At 48.6% G+C, this 26,040-nt stretch overlaps 1 protein-coding gene across 3 annotated transcripts in view; it reads right to left on the reverse strand.

Annotated features, from left to right (window-relative positions):
* FRMD4B (FERM domain containing 4B) overlaps positions 1-22,295 on the reverse strand; it is a 92,662-nt gene extending 70,367 nt beyond the window's left edge. Inside the window, exons 1-2 of one of the 3 annotated variants that reach the window (XM_069027627.1) lie at positions 22,210-22,295; positions 21,672-21,956 (exon numbers count right to left, since the gene is read on the reverse strand). The gene's annotated coding sequence lies outside the window, so the exon portion shown is untranslated. Of the gene's footprint in view, positions 1-21,671; positions 22,066-22,209 lie in introns of all 3 variants that reach the window. The other 2 variants (XM_069027626.1, XM_069027628.1) reach the window with 2 other exon arrangements.
* Positions 22,296-26,040: the final 3,745 nt, after the last annotated feature.

A 26,040-nucleotide genomic window follows, 5' to 3' on the forward strand; every position in this document is an offset into this window, starting at 1 on the left:
CCCACAGTCCCTCCCTGCAACAGACACCCCCGGGTGCAGCATTCCACTGGATTTCCCAAACTGCTTTCCAAAGCACGGGTCTGCTGCCTCTGATGTGAGCTGCTGCACTCTGGGCAGGACACCAAGAGTGTGGACACAGTTTACACCCTTGGCCATCACTCTGAATTTGCTCCTGGGTCTACAGGAGTGCACTTTGCTGCTGGTAGAGGAGTAAATCATCTGCCTGCTGGTCTGCTGCTCCCTTTGCAGGCTGTTCTCTGTGTGCAAAACACTGAGTTCTGTTCTGATTCCCGGATTCCTTCCCCACTGGCACATCAACCCACACGGCTTCACACACCCCCCGGCTCTGACGCAGCAGCACAAACTGTGTAACTGTGTCAGGCAGAGCACAGGTGCCACACAGGCACAAAGACAGCTCTCCTCAAAGAAAACTCAAACAGCTGACACTGCTTTCACTGAAAAACGAAAAAACAGAACAACAAAGAACTGTGCACCCAAGTCCAGGAAGCTGCAACTTCCAGAATTCCAACCTGACCTTCGGGCAGGTACACAAGAGGCACAAAGTCTCAAATTTACACATGCATTTACTTCAAAAACCCGAATGCTCTTATTCAGTTATTTATGCTCTCAACTGAGCAGTCACTATGCACACAGAGGACAAGCTATGAAGACCTTCCCACCCCAATTTTTACAAGCCAGGGATTTCTTTTAATAGAAAAAAAAAAAAAAATTCAACACCTGCAACAAACTAACTTGCTTTTCCCAGAGTGAAAATGAATCACACTTTGGACAAAAACACCTCAGAGATGCAGCTCCCTCTTCTTAGAGGTCCTGAGGCCCCTTGGCCCAGATAAAGTCCCCCAAACAGGAGGCTCTGTACCCATTGTTTGAGGCCAACAACTGGTTCCATGAAGCTGCAGAGCACTGTGTAAAGACAGAGCCTTCCCAACAATGCTGGGGAGAGAAGCAGCACTGCCTGCTCCACCCATCACACAGGGTGAGGCAGCCCTGCTCCCCTTGCCTCCCCAAATTACCACCAATCCAGACACCTCCAGAAGGCAGCTACCCCAGACACCTGGGATGCAGTGAGGTGCCAGAGGTGTCTCACCCTCCTTGTTTAATTCAGAAGAAACATCTTTGATCAAATAACCACCCCTTAAATAGCTGCAGACAAAGAGTTGTCTTTTTTCCCAAAGTTATTTTGTAAAAGCCAACATTCTCACAGTCATGAGACTACAAAAGGTTTCCTCTCCATGCTCAGTATCACAGGTTTCATGAAAAAACCATAAGCTGGCCCCACATCAGGCAGGAGGGTGCCAGGTCAGGTCCAGCCAGCTGGTCCAGACCTCACCAACAGCCTAAGGGGTGGCAGTAAGTTTGGGGAGAGGATTTCAGAGCAGCAAACTTCCATTTGTCTCCAAAACACAGACTGCAAAGCCCCAAAAATAAGATGGAAAATAGACAGTGAGTCATGTTTCCTTAGAGAAATGACGTGAAGGTTACCTGGGTGGTGCCAGCTTCTGGCCGGCTGGGATAACCACAGGGACAGGAATAGCTGGAGAAGGGAGAGCACAGCTCTTCAGAGGATCTGTGGCTTCCAAACAAACACAGACCAGGGCTGCATAATTCAGCTGTACAGATAACTTTTTTTTTTTAATTAAAAAATTAGAGTTTGAAAAAATACAGCACACCTGTAAGAGGTAGGAAGCTGTTAGAGTTGAGCATAGGGAAATCTCTGCAACTCTGAGGCAGGAGCAAGCTGAGTTTGGGAATAGCAGTGCCACGACCCTTCACTGAAGGGTGACCCTCCAGGGAATGCAGCACACCCCAGCTGCACCCCAGCCCTCCCAGCAAGGTGAACAGATGCAGTGTGCTTCTTGAAGTGAGAGAGGAATTACTGCCACTTTCACTACAGCTTAACAAACACCACCCTGCTCCAAACCTCACACCCTCTGCCCAGCCCACATCTCCCTGCCTGGAAACCACTGGCCCAACCAAAAGTAAAGCCAGGATGCTCAGGAACCAGCACATCACCAGCAGTGCCATGGGTGGAAGTGCAGTGACTCCTCCATCCCCGTTCCCAGCTCTGCTGGCACCACTCTCCTGTGCCTGATGGCCAGCAGGAAGATGCACACTGGGGCACCACCCCCAGGACAGCACCTACCCCACATCAGCTGGAAAAGCAACCACAGAAACACCACAGTCTTAATCCTAGCATTGCCTGGACTGTCAAAGATGACTTTTTATGGCTGAAACCAGCATGTTCAGGCTCTTCTCAGCTTTTTGAGGACACTTACTCTCCCCATCTCCTTCCCCAACACACCACTGATGCATGTTTAAATGAATGACAGATCAATTAGTGGGGAAAAGTGTACATGTGTATTTGTGTGTGGGAGGTTATTTAAGCTAATATATTCCAGCACTGATAGCTTTATCCTCTTTGCAGTCTCTGAGAATGAACTGGCCTCCATCTGTACAGAAGATTAGTAGAATTACTAATCACTAATTATGACTCAGAGGTTTTAAGAGCAATGCAGACTCCAGAAGGGGTGGCCTGATTTTCAGAAAATGAGGGGACAAAGATAGCACAGTGTTATTTTAAGCACATGGACAGTCCATCCAAGATCACAAAGCGCTGCAGTGACAATGCCAGCAAAAAGGAGTGACAGAGAGATAAACACTCAGAAGGACAAAAATGAAGCTTGGAAAAACCAGCATGTGCCTGAAACACTTCTAATTTTCCTTTTCATACAGCTTGTGTCCAGTCAGAGTGAGCTGGCCAGCCTCTCTGCAAAGGCCAAAATGGAGATTTATCCAGGCAAGCTCATACAGTGATACCTTTGTACAGGACTTGCTGCCTCTGAGAAGCGGCGCCAGCGACATTCGAAATCTAACGTATTTTGTGAGCTGAGTCACATCGAAGAGGAAAAATATTTATACAGGCCCAAGTGGTTTGTGAATAGAAGGCACTGTTTGAAACTGGCACCATGACACCCCTAAGGAAATGAGATGAAGTTCACAGTCTGGTTGTGAAGTTTGTCAGTGAGGGAAGAGGGAGAAGTGGTACCAAAAAAAAAAATTGTATTTTTGTTTGAATGAAATCTCTCAAACAGAAAACGCTATATCATGAGCTCAGATGGAAATATATCTGGCAGAGAGCTCTGGAAAGCTGCTGTTGGAAGTGGGCAGAGCCAAGTTTAACTCTAAGCTGTCAGGAGGCAGTGCCCAGAGCCAGGCCTGTTCCCAGCCCTCCTAAAGGCTCCCCCAAAGTCCCAGCCATGGGGACACCTCCACATGCCAGGTTTGGACATGATGGGAGTTTCAGCACAGCCAAAGCTCTGCAGGTGACATATGAGCCGCATCACTGCCTTAGATCAGATCCCTTTAAAAAGAAAAACAGCTGGATGAAAGCAGCCAGAGCAAAGCTTTTCCAGGGTAACTGTTAATCCCCAGTGCACAAGTTTAAATCTGTCAAGGGACACAGACACATATTCAGTGTGCTCCAAAACGGGTTTTCAAGCTCTCTTTGAAAAGCCCTGACCCATAAGAACACCTGAGATGCTTCTGCTGAGCATCACTCCTGGGGTCTGTCTGGTGTGGAACAAAGTTCTGCCCTGACAACGCAGCGCCTGCTTTGTGCCCTCCCTCACCACTCCAGCACTGCTTTTCATCATTGTGAAAAGAGAAGGAAAAAAGGCATCTCAATTTGTCGTCAGCATTTTTCATAATGAAAAGTTGAGGTGTGGTAGCAGAGGAAGCGTGGTGCTCACTATCCAAACCAACTACGTTAGCCCTGGAGGAAACAGAAGTCAGCCGCTTCCTCTCCCGCTCCTCCACCCCAGGTACCATGGGCCAGACACACGTACAAAGCTGATTTACTGTGCTTCATCAGCAAAATTCTTTTCACTTCACACAGAGGAAATGACCTTTCAGAGAGGTTCAAAAGCACTTTGTCTAAAGGACCCACATGAAAAGTTTACACTTTTACGTCATAATTTATCAGCTAATTACCAGGGCAATTGGTAATTCCAGTTACTCCTAAACTGCTTAATCACAGAGATGTTCCCCTATCTGGTTGTACATCCAGCAGATCAATCACAACATGCCATTATGTTCTGCAGGGAGTTTGGGAACAGTTTGCCCAGTTTCTTTTCACTTTGCATGGAGCAGACTGACTGACACATCTTTAACCCTCACCCTAAAGCATTCACTTCACCAGCTTTTAATTTATAACAGTTAGCTGCATCATCAAATAGATTTTGATTCAATGTTTCGTTCCTGCTTAACCATAGTGAGGAATCACTGTGTGTGGGATGTATTGGTGGCAGTCGGCATTGATATCTCAGAGGAAAACTCCGTGTCAATACCCCAATGAAAATCAGGCCAATGAAATGCAGGTGACTAAACACAGGATAAGTGTTGATTCTAGAAGTTTTTGGCTTTGCAGCTGCTTGTTAACCTCATTTATATAAAAGTTTCACTTTGTTTTACTGCCCTATAATTAAATCTAAGACAGGTGGCCTATAAAGCCATCATGTGGAGAGCCCTGCAGAAAGCTTTCTATTGGAATAGTATCAGGACACCTAGAAATGCCATGTTGTCCCATCTCAGGCATCAGGAGGGGCTCTGGGAAGACCCTCAAAGCCACAGCACTATGTGCTAGAGCTCCACAACAAAACACAGCCCTCACTCCTTTCTCCAGTAAGAAATGGGAACCCTTAAGTGAAGGCTTCTATGCTGAATTCTCATCCAGGAATTTTTCCAAGCCCCAAAAACTCATACAGGCTTGCTGCTGTTAGAAAAAAAGACCTGTGCCAGCTTTTCTATCAGCTGTCTCTGCAAATCTGTTATTTCTAGGACAGGCTTTAAACGTTCCCTGCCGTGGACAAGACAATGTTCCCTGGCATACAACCCAAGGGCTCAGAGAATCAACCCACACACTGTGCAGCCCCTCCCCTCGTGTGGGTTCAGGGGTTATTTCAGAGTGAAATGGGACACCCCAGCAGAGCTTTGGCTCACAGCCTCCTCCAGATGAATGGGCTCTGGGCAAGCAGGACATCCCTTCTATTCTGGCAGGTGGGACAGATGATGCTAAGCATTCTGGAGCAAGGACCAGCTTGGGGAAGTGCCTGGGCTGGGGCTAAAGTGCCTGTGCCAGTGACCAGGTAGAACGACAGGTTTCCCACACATGCCTGCCAGAAATACAAAGGCTAAGGAAAAGGTGACTGACAAAGGCTGGTTTGTGCTTGTTGGGGTGGGTTTTAGTTGTGCTTAAAGCTGCTAAGGCAGGTAAGGGCTTTATGCTGGCAGAGAGGATTTGAGCCTGCCCTGCCAGCCAGCGCTGCCCCGTGACCACCTCCGCACCTGCCGGCTCCCAAACACCGATGGGGATGACCCTGCTCAGACACACAGAGGTGTTTGTGGCTTCTCCATGCTGGGACTCAAGCTCAGCTCTCCCACAAGGCTGCCAAGAATTTCGTATTTTAAACAGACTAAAAATCCCCCTCACCACAACAACAAATGTAGCAGCCCAAGGAGAAGGAATCCTACTTGCTTTCCTTTCTCCACAAAAATGTACTGATGATTAAATAGGGACTTACTGGCAGCATCCAACTCACACAAAAATAGCAACTGGCCCACAAAATGTGATTCCCAAATACTGATCAAAACAAACTGAGGCTGCCAGGGCTGATCAGCAGCACAAGTGCCTGTCACCTCACTCTCCCCTGCGTGTCCCTTGCACGCAGCTCAGTGACAAAGTTCTGCCTGGTGTCCTGATCTGTCACACCATGCGCAGTCCAGGGAGCCCTCAGAGAGGGGAAAAGCCTAAGTTCAGCCAAAAGAACCTCTATATAAAACCTGTGGTATTTTTCACACCCAGAATATGAATGCACAGGAGCTACAGAAATATCAATATTGTGCATGAAGCCAAGGTGGTAAAGGACTGTGTCAAACACATGTCCAGGAGTCAATTTTAGTAAGAACACAGGACAAAAAGGTGCTTTCATGTGGCTGCAATAACTACAGGACTTCTGGGAAAAAATCTGAGAGGACAAACAGCATCCCTGGCAGGTAGGAGAGTGCTGTTATACCCTTTTTACAAAGAACAGGGGAACAGAGGAAAACAATTTGCTCAAGACAATGCAGGATCTATGGTCATGATGGGACACAAAATCTCACACCCAAGATTAGAGTCCTGTCCCACAGACACAGCAACATCCACCTCCTCAGAGAAACAACCCCATGGAGAGCTCTACACTGCATGTGTTGCTCCTGGGTTGCTCCACAGAGCCTGAGGTGAAGAAATGTAACCCAGCGTGGCTCAGAGTTCCTCCCTGTATGCGAGGGTCACCCAGCCACTGTCTCTAGCCGTTTCCATACTTGAAGTGCTTAAAAAAAGATGAGAAAACCAATTTGATTCAAGCCCTTGCAGGGCTCTGGTATCTGAGCAGTTGGGTGACATTTAACGCTGTGTGCTCAGTCCTCACTCACTGGACTCAGCCAGGGGTTTGAGCAGCTGAGGGCCAAGACTTCAGCACAAAAAGCAAAGTGTTACACAACCCAACAAGGAAGAGCTGCAGGGCATTCTTTCAGCCATCTCGCTTTAATACACCCCAAATTACCTCTAGCAAATTCCTGATGTTAAAACACGGGAGTTGCCTTGTTCCTGCTGGGCTTCACCTCCCAGGGAAGACCCTCAGAGCAGTGAGTGGGGAGCAACAGGTCCCTGCATGATCCCAGCAGTCTGGCTGTGACAAGTTGTGGGCAGAGGGGAAGGGGCACTCCCTGTCCACTTCCCTGGCTCAAGGTCTGCCTGGTAGGTTGAGAGAAGGACCAGTCTCCTCTTTTTACCCATTTTCACATCCCCACTTCCAGACACAGGCACACGTCTGTGATGCTTTTCATAAAGAAAAGACAAGACAAAGCAACCACTAGGACACAGTAAGTTTGGGCAGAGATACAGCTACACTTTGTTTTGAAAAAGTCTCTTTTCACTTCAAGCCAGCCATCAGAGTATGGCAGCTGAACAGGCTGAATACAGCTGTTGTCAGAGCTGGTCCTCACCAAGCCTTTATTCCAGCCCTGGAGGGATGGGGTTTACCTCCACGGGGATGCAGTAGAGAGGGAAGGCAGTCTAAGCTCCATGCTCTTTATGTGAATGGACCCTAAAAATAACACCCACACAGCACAGGTGTAGGTGGATTTTAATTAGAGAGGAAGAAGAGAGTCAGGACTGCATCCCACCACATTCCTACAGGTCAGTAAAGGTGGGCAGATGAGGAGCAGTGATGCCTTTACTCCTGCATTCCCTAACTAGTCATGATCCATATATGGATCCACGTCCACAGTGACACCTGTGTCAGACACATCACGGAGTGTTCACGTGCATCATCTGCCCAAGGTACATTCAAGCACTTGTACATCCACCACTGTAAAGCTGCTTGCTCACTCCTGAGCCTACCCCTAAAGCTAAATACCAACAGATCGCTTTAGGATTAAACAGGCACAGATGTCCTGTTAGCATGACTTTCCCATGGAAGTTGCATCCTGGTGGCTCTGGAGAGCTGTTTGCTTCGAGCTGTGTCATTCTCTGTTTTGCAACACACCAGGGAGAGGGGAGAAGCTGCTGTGAAAGATTCACCCTCATGGTAGCAAACGCACACAGCGGCGCTGAGAGCGGGCACGCAGCACAAGTTCACATGCGAGACAGAAATACAGACACACAGAAATAAATAACTGACAGCAAAAACAGACTCGGAAAAGAGTGACACCACCCTCACTGCAACTGGATACCACAATAACTGCAAGTACAGGGCTGTGCTTCCTGCCTGCACGAAGGGGAGCCCCCCAATTGCCATTCCAGGACTCACTGCACCCCTCCCAAGCAGCAAGCCCTCTGCCATGCAAAGGACTATCACGTTGCAAGCTGCCACTATGCAGTGACACAAACAGCAGAAAAAGCCACAGCCAGTCTCTCCCCATGGGAGCATCGTGCTCCAAGTACACAGGCAGAGAGGAGCTCGCAGAGCTCTGTCCCCCAGATCCCGAGGGCAAGGATGGTGACAGCAGCAAGAGGGGCTCCGAGGGGCTGTGATATGGGGGGCAGCTGGCTGCCAAAACACTTCTAGATTGACTGACTGATAAAACCTATTTGGCTCAGAAAATATCTCCCCCAAACCCCGAATTCAGGCACTTCGAAAGCAATACCGGGATCATCTCAGAGCCAGGTTCAGGATGCTCTGAGCACCTTCCCAGCTCTGCCTCGATGCTGTTCAGCCCATCCCAGCCGCCTCGCCGGGGGTGCGCACGGAGGAACCAGCCCGAAGAGAGAACACGCACCCGCCAGGTGCCGGGATGCTGTTCCAAGGAAAAGCTGGGACGAAGAGCTGGGGTTTTTTTACCTGATAGACATCGCGGAGGCCACACCAGGCTCGCAGCGCCTGCCGGCACGCCCGCAGCCGGGCCGCGTACCACCGCCGCAGCGCTGCCACCGTCACCGTCCACACGAAGCGGCTGCCGCTGAACAGCAGGTCCTCCACCCCGCACATGAACACCGAAGCCATGAGCCGCTCCGCTGGGAACACAAGCCCCCCGTCCCGGCTGGCTGCCGCCGGCTGCTCTCGCTGCCTCGCTCAGACGCCTGGCATGAGGCTGCCCGGCTTTATACGGCGGGCAGGGGTGTTGCACAGAGCCAGGGTCAAGCCTTGAAACAAACTCCTCTTTCACGGCGCTTCCTGGGCAGATTCCCAGGCATGCCCCGGCTCCTGACGCCCAGCCAGCGGCTGCAGTAGCTCAGCCCTACCAGCAGCCCACACAGCAGCCTTGTCCTTAGCAGCTTATATAAAGCTGTGTTAAGCTCCAGCAGCTACCACTATGTTTTCTAATTAAATTTTAACCCTTTTGCCATATGCCCTGACAACAACCCCATTTAGATGCTGCAGGAGGAGAGGAAGCCGCTCACCGACGTTCAGCGCTGCCGCACTTCAGTGAGCTGGGCAGGCGCTCCACACACGAATCCCGCGCTATCTGCCTCCAACACCTCATTATCTGCTATACAGGGAACAAAGCTGTCATCGTTTGCTCCCGGCTGAGCCCGTGCTCAAATTATACACTAGAAATCCTACTTGAAAAAGGCACTTGTGGGAACCAGCAAGTGGAGGGAAAAAAAAAAGGGGGGGGGGAATATCAGTCCTGCAGACATAGAATAGCTTGGAAGAGACCTGAAAGTTCATCTCGTTCCAACCCCCCTGCCATGGGCAGGGACACCTTCCACTAGATCAGGCTGCTCAGAGCCCCATCTAACCTGGCTTTGAACACAACTTGGGCCAGTGCCTCACAGTAAAATAGATGCAGTAGCTTCTCTTCCAGCTCTGACTGTGGCAAATACCCACAGCACAGAGCCATCCCTCTGTTCAGCACTTTCCCCTTGGTTGTTGCATCATATGGGTAAAACACCCAAAACGCGCTAAAGAGATGATTTGCTCTACTCTTAAACTAACTCCATTAACACAGCACTTGCTGCATGAGAAAAACAAAGCTGGGCGTTGTGGCCGAGCTCTTCACAAACAGCCCAGAGCAAATAAACACTGCAATAATAACCCACGAGAGACTCCAGCCTTGCCTCGAGCCAGTTTAAAACTAGACAGCACCCTGCCCTTCTGGGGCTTAAAGTGTTAATGGTCCCAAGCCGCACCTCCCATTTGAGAGCTCTTCCCCATTACAAGTTAAAGGAGGGTGGAAGACGAAGGACGATTTTTCTTTTTAAGACCTCCCCTCAGAGGATTTGACACTTCCTAAGCTTTTTGGGACAGAAGCTGCTGGGAACCAAATATGCCACCATCATCACCTCGTTGAAGAAACTATTCAAAGAGCAGATTTTTGGCTAAAATCATCAGCAAGGTTGACCTGTAAGAGCAAACTTGTGCAATGCAATGAATGGAAAGGGGCAGGAACAGCTTGCATCCCGGCTGGGTGGGAGAGCTAAATCCCACGGCATTGCCGGCACTGCTTCCCCAAGGGCACTGCCTGCCTATCCCAAATGGTCCTCACGGGAGGAAGACGCCTGCGTGCCCACAGCACAGCGAAAATATTCACAAACCCCACTTCATTCCTTATTAATCAACCTTCTCCGTACTGCAGGAGCTCGCCACAGTGAGCGCCGCTGTGGCAGCTGGGTGATGTAATTCTGCAGACAGATGACTGCCTGCCTGTTTGAGACAGGCTTTGGACCTGTGTCCCCAGGATCACACTTCTCCCTTTCATGCACAGCAGAGTGAAAGCAGCCCTGCTGCTCCTGTTGGTGCTGGTATCCCTTGGCTATGCTGTTGCCAGGGAGTTTCGGTCCCTCCAAGCCTTGCTTTCACATGGGGAAAACAATAACCATGTTTCAAATGGATAAGAAGCGATCTGAGGCAGAGAAGGGTATGGCTTCTTGTAGCAAGAGACAAGCAAGGATTTGGGCTGTACATTGAAATCCAGCATCCAAATTCCACCCCAAGGGTTTCATCATCCCTTGGAATCTTAGAGCCTGTAGCCACAAAAAGTCTTCCTCCTCCTCCTCCAATACTGCCCACCACTGTGTTTAGAGGACTTTGACAGCAACCCACATGTACCAAATACAAAAAGTTTCCCTCTTCCACTGGGAGAGAGTGGTGACAAATATCCATGGGGTTATTCCAATAATCTGAGCCAGTGCCAGTGCCAGGTTTGGCAGCAGGGAATTGCCATTCCCTCACATAACACTGCATTGGAGAGGAATCAGCCAGGAAGATCTCCAATGGCATCTGTGCACTGTGGTCAAGTCATATCCAAATTTAAACACAGAGATAAAAAAAAGATTCCGTTTTCAAGTGCCATTTCTAAAAGAAAAGAAAAGAAAAGAAGCTTTGTAGTGAAAGAAACAGGGCAGGGAACAGCCCTGTCCTGCGACAGGAAAATCCAACCCACCCACTAGGAAAAGTTTACATGGTTTTGTGCTGTGCCTGCTGTCCTCAGTGCCTTTTTGTTTTGCCTTTTTCCCCCTATTGCCTAACTAGATTGAAAAATGAGGATGATTATTTTCTCCTTTAACAGAGCACAAAGGATCTGTGTTACGTTTTTTCAGTTTGGGGATTTTTTTACATGTTTGGTTTTTTCAATTGCTCTATGATCCATGGTATCTTTGCACTGAACTTACATGTCCTGCACAATTATTCTTTATGCTTCACAAGCTCCTGTGAGCCTGAGCAATGCTCTCAGATGCTCCATCTCAGAAGGCAGAGCCACAGGTACTCAGGTCTTCCCTCCTCAGTGCTCCCAGCTGCTTTTCCCATCAAGATTCCCACTGACCTTGTGCAGGCTTTATGCTCCTACAGCAAAGTTACAGCTCCATGGGTAGGCTGGAGCAAGGCAAGAACCTTTTCCCCACCCTTATTCAGGGTACATGGACTTCAAGTCCAGCCTCATGAATAAAAACTTCACCCATTTTTTCATCCCTTTGATAGATGAAGTAGGTGATAAAACAGGTAAGATTTAAGTCCCATCTGGACTTCACCTTCCCAGCTGACCCAAGTACAAGAGTGCACTGTCCCTCGAACCTGGATAGTGTTAAACACACACAGAACAAAAAAGAGCAAAGAAAATTTGTGATGCAAAAGACAGCTAAATGCAATTTAGCATAATTTTGGTGGAGCTTATATGCAGCTGATGAATTATCCATTCACATCAGTCTTAGTCCTTTATTGACTTCCACTTTAAGAACCTGATTGCAAGCAGGTTAGTTTGAAACACTTAAATAATACCCAGGCTCCTTAGAGTCAGAACAGAAAACAAAATTCAGCAAGGGAAAGCCAGTAGGATAAATACCCAGGTGGTTTCCAAAGGCTGTACCATCCAGATTTCTATTCTGGGAGGAAAAGGAGGGCGAGAGAGAGCTCTCAGAAAATGTCTTTGTAGATATATGTACCACTGTCAGGGGAACACAGGAGACAGCTACTGCACAGCTGTTTGATGTACAGTCATATGAACAACACAGCATTCATTGCTGATAAGGAATAAGCCTACACAACAGTGATCTAAGGAGAATGTCAGTTTAAAAGGCAACAGAAAACTTGATGTGTGTCAGACTCATGCTTCTCCTCATATTATTGACTGTAGATCCAGAATAATGAGCAATAAAAAGAACAAAGGTTTGCTACCAACATAATAGGAAAAGATGATCCCAAGTGGATTCTCAGGCTTCCTTGCATGTTATCTTCTATGCCAAAATTAATGGAACAAGGTTTAGCTGAATTGCTGCTCCTCTTTTCAAAGTTGTTCATATGAATTTCCCATGAATAGAGAATTCATCTGCCTGTGAGGCCAGAGGACAAGAGCATCAATCTGCTTTTAAATCTGCAACACAGTATTGCTCCTAGACAGGACTTTTGATTAGGCATACAGGAAAGGACACACATAAAGTCCCTAGTGATAGCTAATGAAATTAAAGCTTTGATCATTTTCAGTCTCTGAACCTTCCACAGTAAAAGGTGAGTTATTGTTCAGATGCATGAAATGCCAAATTCTGCAGGCTCGCAGATGTCTGTCCTGACCAGAGCATTAAAACAGGCTCTAATCCATGATTGCACTCTTATTGATTACACATGATTGCAGCCAATATTAGTAACATTCTGTAGAGCGAACAGTAAAGCTCAGGGAACACAAAAAACCCCACCAAGCATCCTCACAAAGTTATGAGAGACAATTCTGCTTCATGGCACACACCTCTGTTGACATCTGCTGTTGCTGCAACTCCAAGGGCTCCAGCCTCAAGCCCTGACCCCTGGCTTGGGCTCAGGGCAATGAGAAGCATCACTGAGGTTCCGTGCTAGAACCCAAAAACCTGTGGTACCACACTGTCCTCTGAATTCCCCCCAGGAACCAGCTGCAGTCCCACTTCATCCTGCTTCACCCAGATGTGTTTCTCCTTTCTGTACAAATCTCTATGCAGATTTTCATCAAAATCTTCCCATTTTGCTCAAGTTAGAAGCCAACAGCACACAGTTACACTGCCTTTAAAAATAAATTTTAAAGCTGCTCAAAGGTACTGTTTTATAGGTGGTTTCATGAGCATGAACAACAGGATTACTTGGGAATTAGGACTTTCAGACAATGCTGAAGGCTGCATATCCCCTACAACTTTATTTTTAAAATTCCTGTCATGAACCAAACCTGTCAAGCTTTGAGCATTAATGCAATTAACCCCAAATAAAGATGAAGCGACTTTTCAAAAATTGGTTTTGCTCGTCCCTGGCCCTTAATTACTAACTTAAATATAAAGTGAAATGCAGACATTGGGCGCCCTCTCTTTGATGTTCTAACCTCTCAGTACATAAGATGCTTAAGCAGCAGCACCAGTGCACGGGATAAGTCTGTAATCCAACCTGCCCTGATCAAGAGCTTTTGAAGCAAGATTCAACTTCTGGTAAAAGTGTTTGCAAACCAATTTGGTTCCTTAAGATTATAAAAAAAAAAAAATTTAATCATAATATGCCTCTAACTAGCCTACTTAATCCTTCATATTAGCACAAATTTGAGGACCTCTCAGAAATTAAGTCTACACTTCCACAAAGATTTATTTACTGTCATTCACATTACCCAACTTTAGTTTAGAAAGAATGAAAGGGCCATGCTACTCTCCTTCAAGGCTAACAACAACATGCAGTGTAGCTATTTATTTATCAGGTTCTACATCAGGATTTCAATTCCCAGCTTTTTCCCACTGACCTCCACCTATGTCGAGTGCCTGATGTAGCTGAAAGCCACAACTACGCCCAAAATGATCCACAGCTCCAGAGGGAGACTGATACCTAATGCTCTCCTCTCTGGGTGGGGCGCAGCCTCTAATAAGCTTATTTAACAGCAGCCTTGCATATTTCTAAATGAGGTGCTGATGTTTTCCCTCCTCTCACACAGCCTGGGCTGTACTATATTGCTCTACACTAATGATATAAACATAACACCGTGACAAACACATTTTTAAAGATGAACAGCCACTGTGCCAGAAACACAAATTTCCTGCAGTCTGTATCCCATAGTAAACTAATTAGCACTTCACATCAGAAATGAAGTGCCACAGTCTTTTTACTTTATAAATGATTAAGCAGCTGCTGTCTGATTCCTCAAACAGCAAATTTCATACCTGCCATACCCAGAACTACAAAATCAGGTCAGGTTCAAAACAAGTAGCAGATGCTCCAGTTTCAGGAGTCAGGGTTTATCATCTTGCACTACCACGCTATCACCGTCAGAACAACATCACCCAGTTTCCAGAACACAAACCTAGTTCCTCCAGTACCCTATGGCCAGTGCAGCAGGGCTGTAATTGGCCACAGCTCCACCAGCTTCAGTGAAACCTCACGTGTCCAAACACATAATCAGGTAGGGATGTTGAAGGAGTCTACGTGACATCTGGCAGCAGGACTTCTAATGCAGGTCACTATTAACATATACCTACATACAAATTACATTAAAATTTTTATAAACATCTGTTTTCAAGGCAGGAGGACTTTACAGCCTCAAAGTCAGTTTGCACTGAAAAGATACCTAGGAAGGAGAAACACCAGCCCAGACTTGTGGGGAAAGAAGGATCAGGAAATGGGAGTAAAAAACTTGATCTTCATCTGAAAGAGGATTTGTTTCTATCACACACAACAGAGTCTCTGAATGCTTTCCAACTACACGTTTATGTCCTTTTCCAGCCACATGGGTGACAGCCGGCAGAGCAAGATGGGGACCTGCAGAAGGGCTGACATCTACCCAGGCATCTGCACCATGGTCTGCAGCTCTCTGGGCACAGAGACCTGCCCAGGGACAACAGCACAGTGGGTCAGGATGTGACACTGCCTTCGCTGCTCCAGCATGGGGCAGGATCCTGGAAAACCACCCCCTTGTTCTCTGCTTTGTGGGAAGGGCTTCCTTCTCAAGCAAAGCTCCTTCAGGAGAGGAGAGTCATCACTGGTGACATGGGAAATCATCCTGCACTTGGTGCTGCTCCCAAGTCACATCTGGAGGAAACGAGAGATCAAACAGCACAGGGTGGAAACGTGGAGCATCCTCAGAGCTGCAGGGATTGGCACCACCACCACCCTCCAGAGAAGGCTTCACCCAGAGCCTCCCTGAGACAGAGCTGCCAGAGGAAGTGATTCACCCCCACCAGCCCCCTGTGAGAGGGAGGACAGCCCGACCCCAGCTCAGGGCTATCCTGCTGGGAAGCATCTACAGGAAGTGATGGCACAGGGGAGTGAGACTCTGGCTGCCTTTGGAAGCTGAGGCAGGAAAAGTTATTTCTCTCCAAGCTGCTGATTTCACCTCACTGCTTCCTAACTAGGTCCCAGCCCTGCAGCAGGTCACTCTCACTTCCATGCAGGCTGTGCTGTGCCTTCTACCCCAGTACCAGCTCTCAGAGATGGTCCCCAAGCCTGAGAAGGGACAAGGAGCCTCCAAAGAGGGACTGAGACCTTGCAGAGCAAAGGGACAGGCAGCTGTCCCATGAAAATAAATTGCAGAAAGAGACAAACACCCTCCACACCTCCAATCTCAGTGTTCTTGTACCTCTACCTCCCCCAAACTGGCAGGGGAGTAATAAAGTGCACAAAATACCTTCAGCATCCTATTCTTGGAGGCAAAAATATAACATCCTCTGTGCACTGACATACCATGCTGACAAAATTTCTACCTCCTGTGCCCAATTAGTCAGGTGAGTCAGTGCAGTCCCTTCACCTCCCACCCAGACCTGCAGCAGCTTCCCAGCCGCTGGAGCAATGCCAAATCCCTCTCTGTGGCTGGACACTCCTGTCCATAGCCTTACTGGAGCCATGAAATGCTTCAGGGTCTTATCAGAGAAGTGGCAGGTTCAAAGTCTGGAGGAACAAAGGGTTCCAGACAGGTGACACATCCAGCCTCACCAGTTTGTCCCACACTCCCCTGGCAGCAGGAGGGTTTCCTCCCCAGCTCTGGTCACTCAGATGGACACTGTGCTCCCCAGCAGGTGCCACACCTGCTTAGCTTCCCTGAGGCGCTGGTCCACGATGGATGCTGCCATTGCCCTGCTAATGTCCCAGACAAAAATGGGGCAGCGTCTCCTTCATTTTGAGTCGTCAAGGAGTATTAAAGGGAGCCTGGAGAAGCCAGGTAATTACTTCTGGATGAAGTATTTCACAGTAGATAGAAGTACGTGAGGAGCGTGAAAAGCCACGGCTGCCCCAGCTTTATGATTATTTTATAGCCTCATTAATCTGTGGCAAATGGGGCAGAATTACTACATAACTTAAATACTGGGCAGAGATCTACAGCTCTGTAAGAGGAAGCATAAATGAGATAGTAAAGTTTCAGCATTTGGCAGGATGTATATGGACACAAGGACAAAAATAAGAACCTAAACCTACCAGTTTCCTGTCAAGAATCTTTTAAAGAGTGAGAATAGGTGATATCTAAGTCTTGTAATTATATCCTCAGTGCATTCATTCTCTTAGGATGAGTAACTCGGGATGTTGTAGCTTCCAGAAAAATCGTGACTGAGAGCAAAGCTCTGCCCTTGATTAGACTTCATGGGTCATGCCTAGCCCAGGGAAGGTGTGCACATAGGAAAGGACTTGCCCTTCCCTATGTACCTGCTCAGATGACAGAGTTCAGATCACTGCATCCCATCAAACATGAACCAAGACATCATCTGGGATGCCTTTGTTCTTCTTCTCCCTATCCCCAGTTCCAGGCCACACACCCAGCAGAGCAGGATTCACTTCTGTGTCCATTCAGCATTTGGCACACCAGAGCACCAATACTGATAAAAAGCATTCCATCAAAATCCTCATTTAAAGTAACCCAGCCCCATGGCTGCTGGTTGGCAGAGGCTGACCAGGATGAAGGCAGCAGCACAGCAGAGCAGCTGATGCTCTCCCAGGGCCACCAGCACTCAGCCCCACCACTCCAGCATGCCCAAGAGAATGGTCCTGTGGACATTTTTATCTGGGACTTGATCCTGCACAACCTGAAGATAACAGGTCTTTTGGCACCTGCTGTAGGTGAGCTCAGCTCAGATCCTTTTGAGGCAGAGCTGTGCATTTTCCCAGCCAGTTTTTGCTGGGGGAGAATCACTAACCAGTGGAAAGAGAGAGCACTGGTAAATAGAAGAGGCAAAAAGGAATTGGTACTGTAAGTGTATATAATAGCTTGCCAGCACTTTTGGTGCTATGGACTGACGTTTTCTGTGAACACAAGTCTGCTGCAAATGTGCTTCCAGAGCTAGGAAACACAAAAACAACATTTCACAATGTCTCATCTATTGCTACAACAATTAGTGCCTCATTTTATTAACAAAGTACCTATACAGGGTTCATTTGCCAGCTCTGAACAAATAAATGGGCAATAACCATCTACACTTTGAAAAGAGGCAGGTTGGGATGTTTTGCTGTTTGACCAGATGAGCTCTGGTGTAAAGCATCTCTTGAAAGTGAGCCTGGGTTCTGGGTGTTTGGCTGTGGAGAAGGAAACAAGTTGAGCAGCTCATGGCATTTTCTCAAAGAGGGGTCACATCGTGGCTGCGGGGTGCAAGAGGCAGCTGATCCAAAGGAGAAGGGGAAGGAGCAACCATTGAAAGGATGTTTTCATCCTCAGAAGGCGTCCAAAACAAACAAGCAGCATGCCGTGGGCTTGATCCAAAGCCCATTGAAATCAGTGGAAAGCCTCCAGCTGCCCTCAATAGGCTCCTGGGGAGGCTGGGCATGCCTCAGGAACCCCACGCACTGCCCCACCAACAAACACACCGACCCCCATGGGGATTTCACCTCCTGCAGCTCCTCCTGCCACTGCTGTTCTGCCCTCCTTGGCCCCAGCAGGCATTTTGCAGGCATTAGCTATTCAAGCCACCCAAAATCATATTATATTAAATGTACATATAAAAAACCAGATTTTTTTTCCTACACAGCCCCAGGAATACAGGAACTCACACAGGTCGTGAATCCATTGCCCATGTAGTTGTGGCCCACAAGACCTGCACCAAAAACCTGAACCATAACTCTGCTTCTGTGCTTCACAAGGTTCCTTCTGCAGCTGCCACACAGGTCAGTCCTCCCCCAGCTGCCACCCTCGTGTTTGCCCTGAAGCTTTCAGTAGCTGGACAAGAAATCTGCACTGATACCACAGAAATTCCAAATACTTCTCACCAAGGCAGGTAAGTTTAGACAACACATTTTGCACGTTCAAGCTGAGCAAAGCTCCTTCAAAAGTGAGGAGTCCTGATCCAATTTTCCCTCCCTTTCTGTAAAGAAATCACCAAGAGAAAGGCCTGACGCCAGCAGCGGTATCAGAGGCGGCAGGGTGGGAGCAGAGGCAGGGTGGGAGCAGAGGCAGGGTGGGAGCAGAGGCAGGGTGGGAGCAGAGGCAGGGTGGGAGCAGAGGCAGGGTGGGAGCGGTGACGTCGGGAAATGTCAGAAACTCAAACAATGAGAGAGGAAGCAGGAGGGAAAGGCGGAGGGGACGGCTGGGATGGCCACGGTGTCTGTGGCCCCTGTTGAATCAGCCTGGTGAGGACCTCACCCCTCCGGGAAGCAGGATAAGGTGCTGGGCACGGAGCCTGGTCCCTGCCAGGTGAGGTTTACCCACACCTCACCCTGTTCTCACAGCCCCACCAGACACATGGGGCACAGCAACTTCCCCCTTGCCAGCACATCTGTCCCCACAGCTGGTAGCCATGGCCAGATCCAACAGGAAAAGCTGTGCAACCCCTTATCCCAGTATTTGTGGAGGGTGAGGACAAGGGCCCGGGGTGGGGTGTTACCTCAGCCCACGACTCATTTTGTAGCTGACTGGGGAGAACAAAAAGGGAGAGACGATGGTAAAGCCCATTCTCCCGTTTTGCCAAAGGACAGTTGATAAAACAGGCTGTTAAAACTCATCTTAATATTGTTTGGATCCAATGTTTTGTTCTGGTTTTTAACCCCCTTTAACTTTTCCCTCATCACCTTGGCAAAAAGGGAAGCAGAGCAGACATGCTGAGAGTGCAGCTTCAGCCCAGCCAGGCTCCCCACAGTTTCCTAATCTCTCTTCTGGCCATCCTGCAACAGCATGAACTCCCCAATGGGGGTCAATCTGCAACCATTCATACACTTTAAAAAGTTATTCCTGCTATAATGGGCACAAATGAGAATTCCACATTTGTTAACAATTATCCCAGGCAATAACTTCAGTCTCCCCCTCACACTTCAAATGGAAACAACGCAGGAACTGAGTAGTACCTGTTGGCAGAGAAATTTTTAAATAGATGGATAAGAGGGGCTGAAATGGCTTCCTAAAAGAAAAAAATCTCATTGCTTCCTTCTCCCCGCCCCCCCGCCCCCCTTGGGATGTAAAGCAGACTTGAAAACTGCCCTTGCCATTATCAGAGCTGTGATTCAATCAGCATTTCATGGTCCTAATTAACGGGTATTTGTTTTCATGGGTGTGATTCCTCACTTGCCAAGACTGCAGAATTATAATGCATTTTTCCCTTCCTCCTTGGAGAGGACATGAGAACTTAGCCAGGGAAAGGAAGCCATTTGGAGCAGGAAAAGGATGCTTGGAAACAGAGCTGGGGTGCTCATATTGGGCCCTTTCTGAGGTCAGAGGACCAAACTGACATTTTGTTTTAAAAAGTCTGCTGTTCTCATTCACATTAACGGGCAGCATTGTAGCACAAAAGGCCCTTTGCCTGCCTGTTTGAGCAGGTCACTCTGTCCTGCCCAGCTGTTCCAGGAGGATGCTTCCCAGAAACCCTGCCCCCATCCTGTGCACATGGTTGGAAGGGGACAGGGGACATCCATCCCAGGGAAACCAGAGTGCCCAGTCCTCCTCTTCCTACAGTTCCACATCAGGAGGAAGGAGAACTCCCAGCCACTGCTGACTGGACCCTATTACAGTTCCATTCCCTCCTGCCCCACATATCTGTCCCTCAAGACAGGTAGCAGCTTTTGGGTGGGAACAACTCCAGGACTAGGGTTTTGGAGGGTAAAGAAAGCACAGCTGAAGGCTGAAAGGGGCTCAAGTGTCCCATAGGCTGCCTGAAGAGACAGTGACATTGCTCCTTAGGGGCACAGAGAGAGGCGACTGTCCCTCTCCATCACAGCCCTGTCCTTCCCACCCTCCCCAGGCACTAAGTGGCCTTGGCAGATCATGGGGATATCCGTCCCTTCTGCACAGAGACAGCAAACTCCTTCAGCACACAACTAACTCATGGCTAGAATTCACACAGAAGGGTAAAATAAATTCTGGGGTTCAAAAACAAATCTAGTTGGTGCTACATTTTCAAATCCTCAGGGAGTTAAAAAAAAATATATATATATATATATATATATACACATATATATAAAAAGAATTACATCCTTCCCCCCTTCCCCTGCTGGATGTTAATTAAATAATGCCTCTCCCCACCAAGAGCACAGCAGCCACGGGAGTACAATTCCTGCTTCTGTATTGCTAAGTGATGCATTGGCCTTACAGCAGGTAAAATTGTAGCACAGCACCATCTGTTCCTCAATATGCTTCCTGCCAGCTTCCATCGCAGGGATTTACTCCCATAGCCCTTCCAAGGTAGGGCTGAGCTGCTGGGCAGAGCGTCTGTCACAAGAGAAAGGGACCTGTCACCTGCCCACTGCCTTTTTGGGACACAACCTACTGAAAGGTGGGGACAGAACATTTATTTTCTGTCATACAGCACAGGCTCACAGTGCCAGCTCCAATGAATAGCCCCTGATGATGCTACACATCCTTAAAATATTGCAGGGGAAGGCACATTTTCCAGCTGTTTGTGCCTTGTGCCAGAGCACGTTTAGATCAGCAATTTCTCTTCTAAATATTCCAAGGGTTGCTGCAAATTTTCCACTGTGATAGAGTGGAAGGAGAAAAGCAGCCAACCGTTCCATATCTTTAGACTGAAATTTAAGGGACTTGTACACAAGTACTTGTGAAAGCCTCAGACACCAGTCAGGCAGCTCCCAGCTTCTTGTGTGTGATGGCTTCAGGCAGATCTCAAACAGTGACCAAAGCACCAGGGAGCTCAGCACAGAGCAGACCCCAAGGGTGACTGTTCCTGGGGGAACTCAGGGGGTGCCAAGCCCCAGTGCTGGGGGTGCAGAGCCCTCCCAGGGCTGCCTCATCTGCAGCTCCCTTGAGCTACTGCTGAAGGACAGAGCTGGCAGGCAACAGAGCAAAACCTGCACCCCGGCTCGACCCAAATTCCTGCTGTTCTGCCTGTGGAGCAGCTGGTGGGGCTCTGTGCTCAGCAAGGGCAGCAGAGCCCACGACAGCTGGAGCAGCTCTGGCTGCGGCAGCAAGCGTTTTCGGGCTGTGAGGTTCTGGTACGGGTTCCAGCACCTGGCCCAAGCCAGGGCAGTATTCCTGCATGGTTAAGCCTCCATCCCCTCAACACCCATGGTCAGCATCACGTCCAAATGGATGCCTGACCCACCAGCCAGCCCAGCATAGGGAATCACCAGGAGCAGGTCTGCCATGAGCAACATCCATGCAAAATAAACTTGGGAGAACCCTTTGAATACCCTTCATGCTCTGTCACTTCTGATCCAAGCTCCAGGAGCACCTCCACCAACCACAGGGACATCCCCCCAACTCACAAGGTGATAACAGTCTCCCAGGTTCAATCAACTCAAACAAGTTCTTCTCACCTGAGACTCCGGAGACAGGCACCTTCTGGAAGGGAAAGCTGCTTGCACACCTCACCCTCTGCCACACGCCATAAAACTCTCCTTAGCCCCGTATCCGGATACTCCGCTCAGTCCCCCGACCTTGGCTTGGGTCTTCTGCACAGCCTCGTCCGTGGGGCTGTCACTGGCCAAAGGCTGCTGGCCACACACCGCGGCGCCTGAGCTGGTGGCTGCAGGCAGGGGAATTCCTGCAGCACCGGGAGAAGTGGCCAAGCACCTCCCAGGGCACCCGGGACAAGAGAGCGCCTGTCAGCAGACGAAAGCAATGAGCAAACTGGTTCAGCCTGTTGCTGCCTCTGCTGAAGGCCAGCTCGGCACAGGAGGTGTTTAAGTCATGTGTTTGCTCCTGCCCCAGCTTGGAAGGGAAAAAAAAAAAAGTGGTTTCATAGGATTTAAGACTTTCACCTCACTACTTTCAAAGAGGTTATTTGATGACTGAAATAAGGACAAAACAAGACCTAGAACCTCAATGCCAAAGTTGTAGCAAAACAAACCCTACCTCCTCCTCCCAGATTTTTTTTTACATATATGCACCTCCTCTTACAGCCCTAATTTTATTGTTCAGCCAGGAATGGGGAGTCTTGTTTCCACTTCTCTTCCCTCCAGCCCCCTCTATCTCACAGGCTGTAAGTCATCAAGACAATCAGCCCCCTCTATCTCACAGGCTGTAAGTCATCAAGACAATCAGCATCACTTTACAACCAGCCCCCATCTCCCATGGAGAAGATCCATCAATGCTTCAAAAAGGTCCAGCTGATCTGAAAGTACAACCTGTTACACTCTTCTTATATCTTAACTATCTCAACTCCCACGGTTGCAGGTTTCAGTAGCTGTTCTGTTGCCTAAGGGATGCACCTCACAAATGCACCAAAACACACAGCAACCAGCTCTGAGCCAGCACAGAGACAAGGGAAAGGCTGATTGCAAGCTGGGCCAGCCTGTCACAGGAGCCTCTGGCCCACCTGTGGCCGTGGGACTCCACTTCTGCCATCAGAAACACAATCTCACTTCAGTTCTTCAGGAGAGCCCCAAGGAGCTCAGATCTTGGGATGCTTTTCTCATTTCTCCCAGTAAAATGACTTCCTCAGGAGAAGTCATTGGACTCCTCATTCTTCACCACTGCAGCACTGTTACTGCCTGTGCTTTGCTGCATTTCAGCCCTCTAGTAGAGACCTGTTGCTGTTTGGGGAGATTTCCCTGCTTCACTGTGCATCCCAGAGGTGTGTGTAAAATCAGCACCCCCAAAAGAGCCACTGCCTTGCCTGCAGCATCCAGAATGCTCCACTTGGAGATTTTGACATTCAGGATTTAGAACATCTCAAAGCAGCTTTGCATGAGTGCATTTCTGGCCTGATATTGGACTGTGCTGCTGGGAAAAGCCTAATAAATTCATATTCACAGTTCTCCAGCCTTTGCTTATCCTCAGTTTTTATACACCATCTATAGATTTCATCCTTTTCATTATTTCCCTATTTTTGCAGTGTCTTTATGGGACATTACAATGCAGAATATCTATTTTCCCTTGCAAAAATCTCATGCATCCTAAATGGAAACATTTTTCCAGATTTTTACCCACAGCCACACGGAACAACCTCCATGTCCCAGCCTGTAAGAGCAGACATGGGTTACAGAAAACACCAGGTACGCGGCCAAGACCCTGGTGCAGACTGAACCACGGCACAGCTCCATGGTGAATTCCTGAGCCCCCCAGCCCAGCAGCTACTCCTGCTGCATGCCTTGGCTCAGTCCAGATGCAAACCCCTCCTTGCTTGGCATCTTCTAGGTTCATATCTGCATAATCCTTCCCTCCATTAAGCTAATGAATGAAGTGTTTCCAAGGAGCAGAAATGTGTTTGTTACCTAATTACAGGAGTCAGGCTGAAGCAGATCCTTTAAACAAACACATCCTGACTAAGCTCTTCTAACCCTGTTTACCCAATCTCCCCCCTCCAGCCCCTGGGTATCCCCAAAAAGCAGCAGCACTTTGCTGCTGCAGGACCGGTCTTTCCACGGCCCAGGGCACTGGCGACTGTTTCAAGCCTGCCCTTATGCAAGGAATCTGTCCAATTCCCCTCCTGGGTGAATTCTGTTTCGGCTCCCCTCCTGCATCCACGCACCTGCTCTTAGAGAGGGCAGCTCCAGCACTAAAACCATCCAACGCTGCCAAAATCTCCTGCTCTCCCTGGCTTTTATCCTCGGCAGCTGCAGCATGCATGTTTTACAGTTTTGGGGGCCCTCACACATAAAATTCAAGCCTAGGGGAGCTGTCCACACTGCTCGGGCAGCCCCCAAGGACTCCAGGGTTGCCAACCTCATCTCAAAAACTGTATTTTTAATCCCAGAGATCACAATGAGGATGGTGGCAGCTGGCAGGACTTGCACCGGCTTCAACCCTCCACACACACGTGCACACCACGCTTACTGCAGGATACAAACAGCCAGAGAAATACAGGAGAAAAACGCCTATCCTGAAGTATTTCAGCCCTATGGACACAAAGCAGAACCTTTCCCAGTGCTTGTGTGGTGTGGTTGGCACAGAGGCATGCCAACACGCTGTGGTGCCCAGAGCCTGTGCCACGACAGGGAGGAGCAGGGGGCACGGCCCCAGCGAGGGCTCCCACCCCCAGGCACGGCAGCACAGGGCACACACCGCCCCAGCCCCCGATGCACCCCTTAAAAGCCTCCCCACGATTTTATTCAACTTTATTATACGGATACCGCGTCCCCCCAGGCGCCTTCCCGCCTCCTGCGGGGGTGATGATCTTCACGACAGCCAAATTTACCCCCTCTCACTTAACACCCACTAATCGGCCAGTGCTCAGATTCCCATCGTCAGGCCGAGGTTTAAAGGATTACGCCGATCAAAATCTCGGTGCGGGCGCGGACGGAGAGCGGCGATGGCCAGCCCGGCTCCCGCAGGGATTGATCCCGGGCAGTGCCTCACTAGAGGGCAGCCAGCACACGGCTCCCACACCCCGAACCTCGGCAGCGCCGAGCCTCAGCCCCGCAGGGCTCCAAGGGAAACGGATAAACGGCACCGTGGGATTCCAGAAGGAACAGCGTGGTGAGGGAGGAATAAAACACTTTATTAACTCTGTTCTGTGCATGTGGTGTGGCTGAGACACGGGCTGGGACTCGAACAGAGGCACGTTCCTTGCTCCCAACACTCTGACTGCTCAAATCCCCTCATCAGCTCCAATATTCAACCCCGCTTTTGATGGTTTTCTCCACAAAAGTGACAATATTTAGTGAACAATGAAGGTTTTTCGGCACAACCTCTAAATTTGTCTCCACGACCCCAGGAGACAGAGGCACTGAGTATTTGACTACCTACAGAGGTGAAAAAAACAGCAATTCATGAAAAATCCCAGCAATTCACGCACACACACAAAAAACCCAGGCCATAATTTTGTTTTCTTGCTTATACCAGACAAATATAATCAATGAACAAACAGCACCACAGGAAAGTTCCCCTTTCCCATGGGAATACTCAGGACCTCACCCACTAAAATCCTTCATGCCAGAAACAGTGAGATGTAACCCAATGCTGGGAGACCTCTTCTGCATTCTAGGTATTTATGGTAAATGCTTACCATGGTGTAATTGCCTTTGTATGGCAACAATATATTATCCTATTAGGAAATACCATGGGAATAGGGATTTAAGGGAGATGGTGTAAATTCTCACCAGGATTTAATAACCTCCACTGGGACTGATTTGCTTAGGTCAATAGTTAAACAGATCAAATATTCCCAGTGGACCGTTTTCTGATGGCATGTTATTTATTTGAGGGAACAGCAACCTGATCCAAAGCTTCCTGGAGCCTTTCCAGGCTGGGTCAGTCCCTCCAGTGCCAACAGATGGTTCTGGAGGGGCTTGAACCCAGCACAGCCCCATGCATGACCCTATCTCAGCAGGGACTGCCTTTCAGTCAGTTCTTCTCCATGTTTTAACCAACCAAATTCAGTTTTACTATAGATAAAAGTCTTCACAATTTGATCTCTGTTAGAAGAAAGTTGCTCTCGGAGTAGAAAGGAACATAATTTAAAGTACACCTCAAAAAAGAGCATTGGTTTTTAAGAAGAGGACAATTTTCCTCCTTATAAGTTGCTCTCAGGTTTTCAAGGCCATCGTGGTCCCAGTTCCATACCCAGACCCCAAATGTCAGATCCCGAATGTATCCTTGCTTCAAGGAGGGAAACACTGTATCCAAGAATTCCCCTGTGAGAAATCAGTCTTGTCCGCAGCCACCATGTAATTAATGTTTTCCTGCTCAGCGTACTCTAAGAGCACATTGGCAAGCTGGAATGTGTTTCATACACATTGTTTC

Source organism: Aphelocoma coerulescens, chromosome 12 (assembly GCF_041296385.1).
Source record: "Aphelocoma coerulescens isolate FSJ_1873_10779 chromosome 12, UR_Acoe_1.0, whole genome shotgun sequence".
Taxonomy (NCBI): domain Eukaryota; kingdom Metazoa; phylum Chordata; class Aves; order Passeriformes; family Corvidae; genus Aphelocoma; species Aphelocoma coerulescens.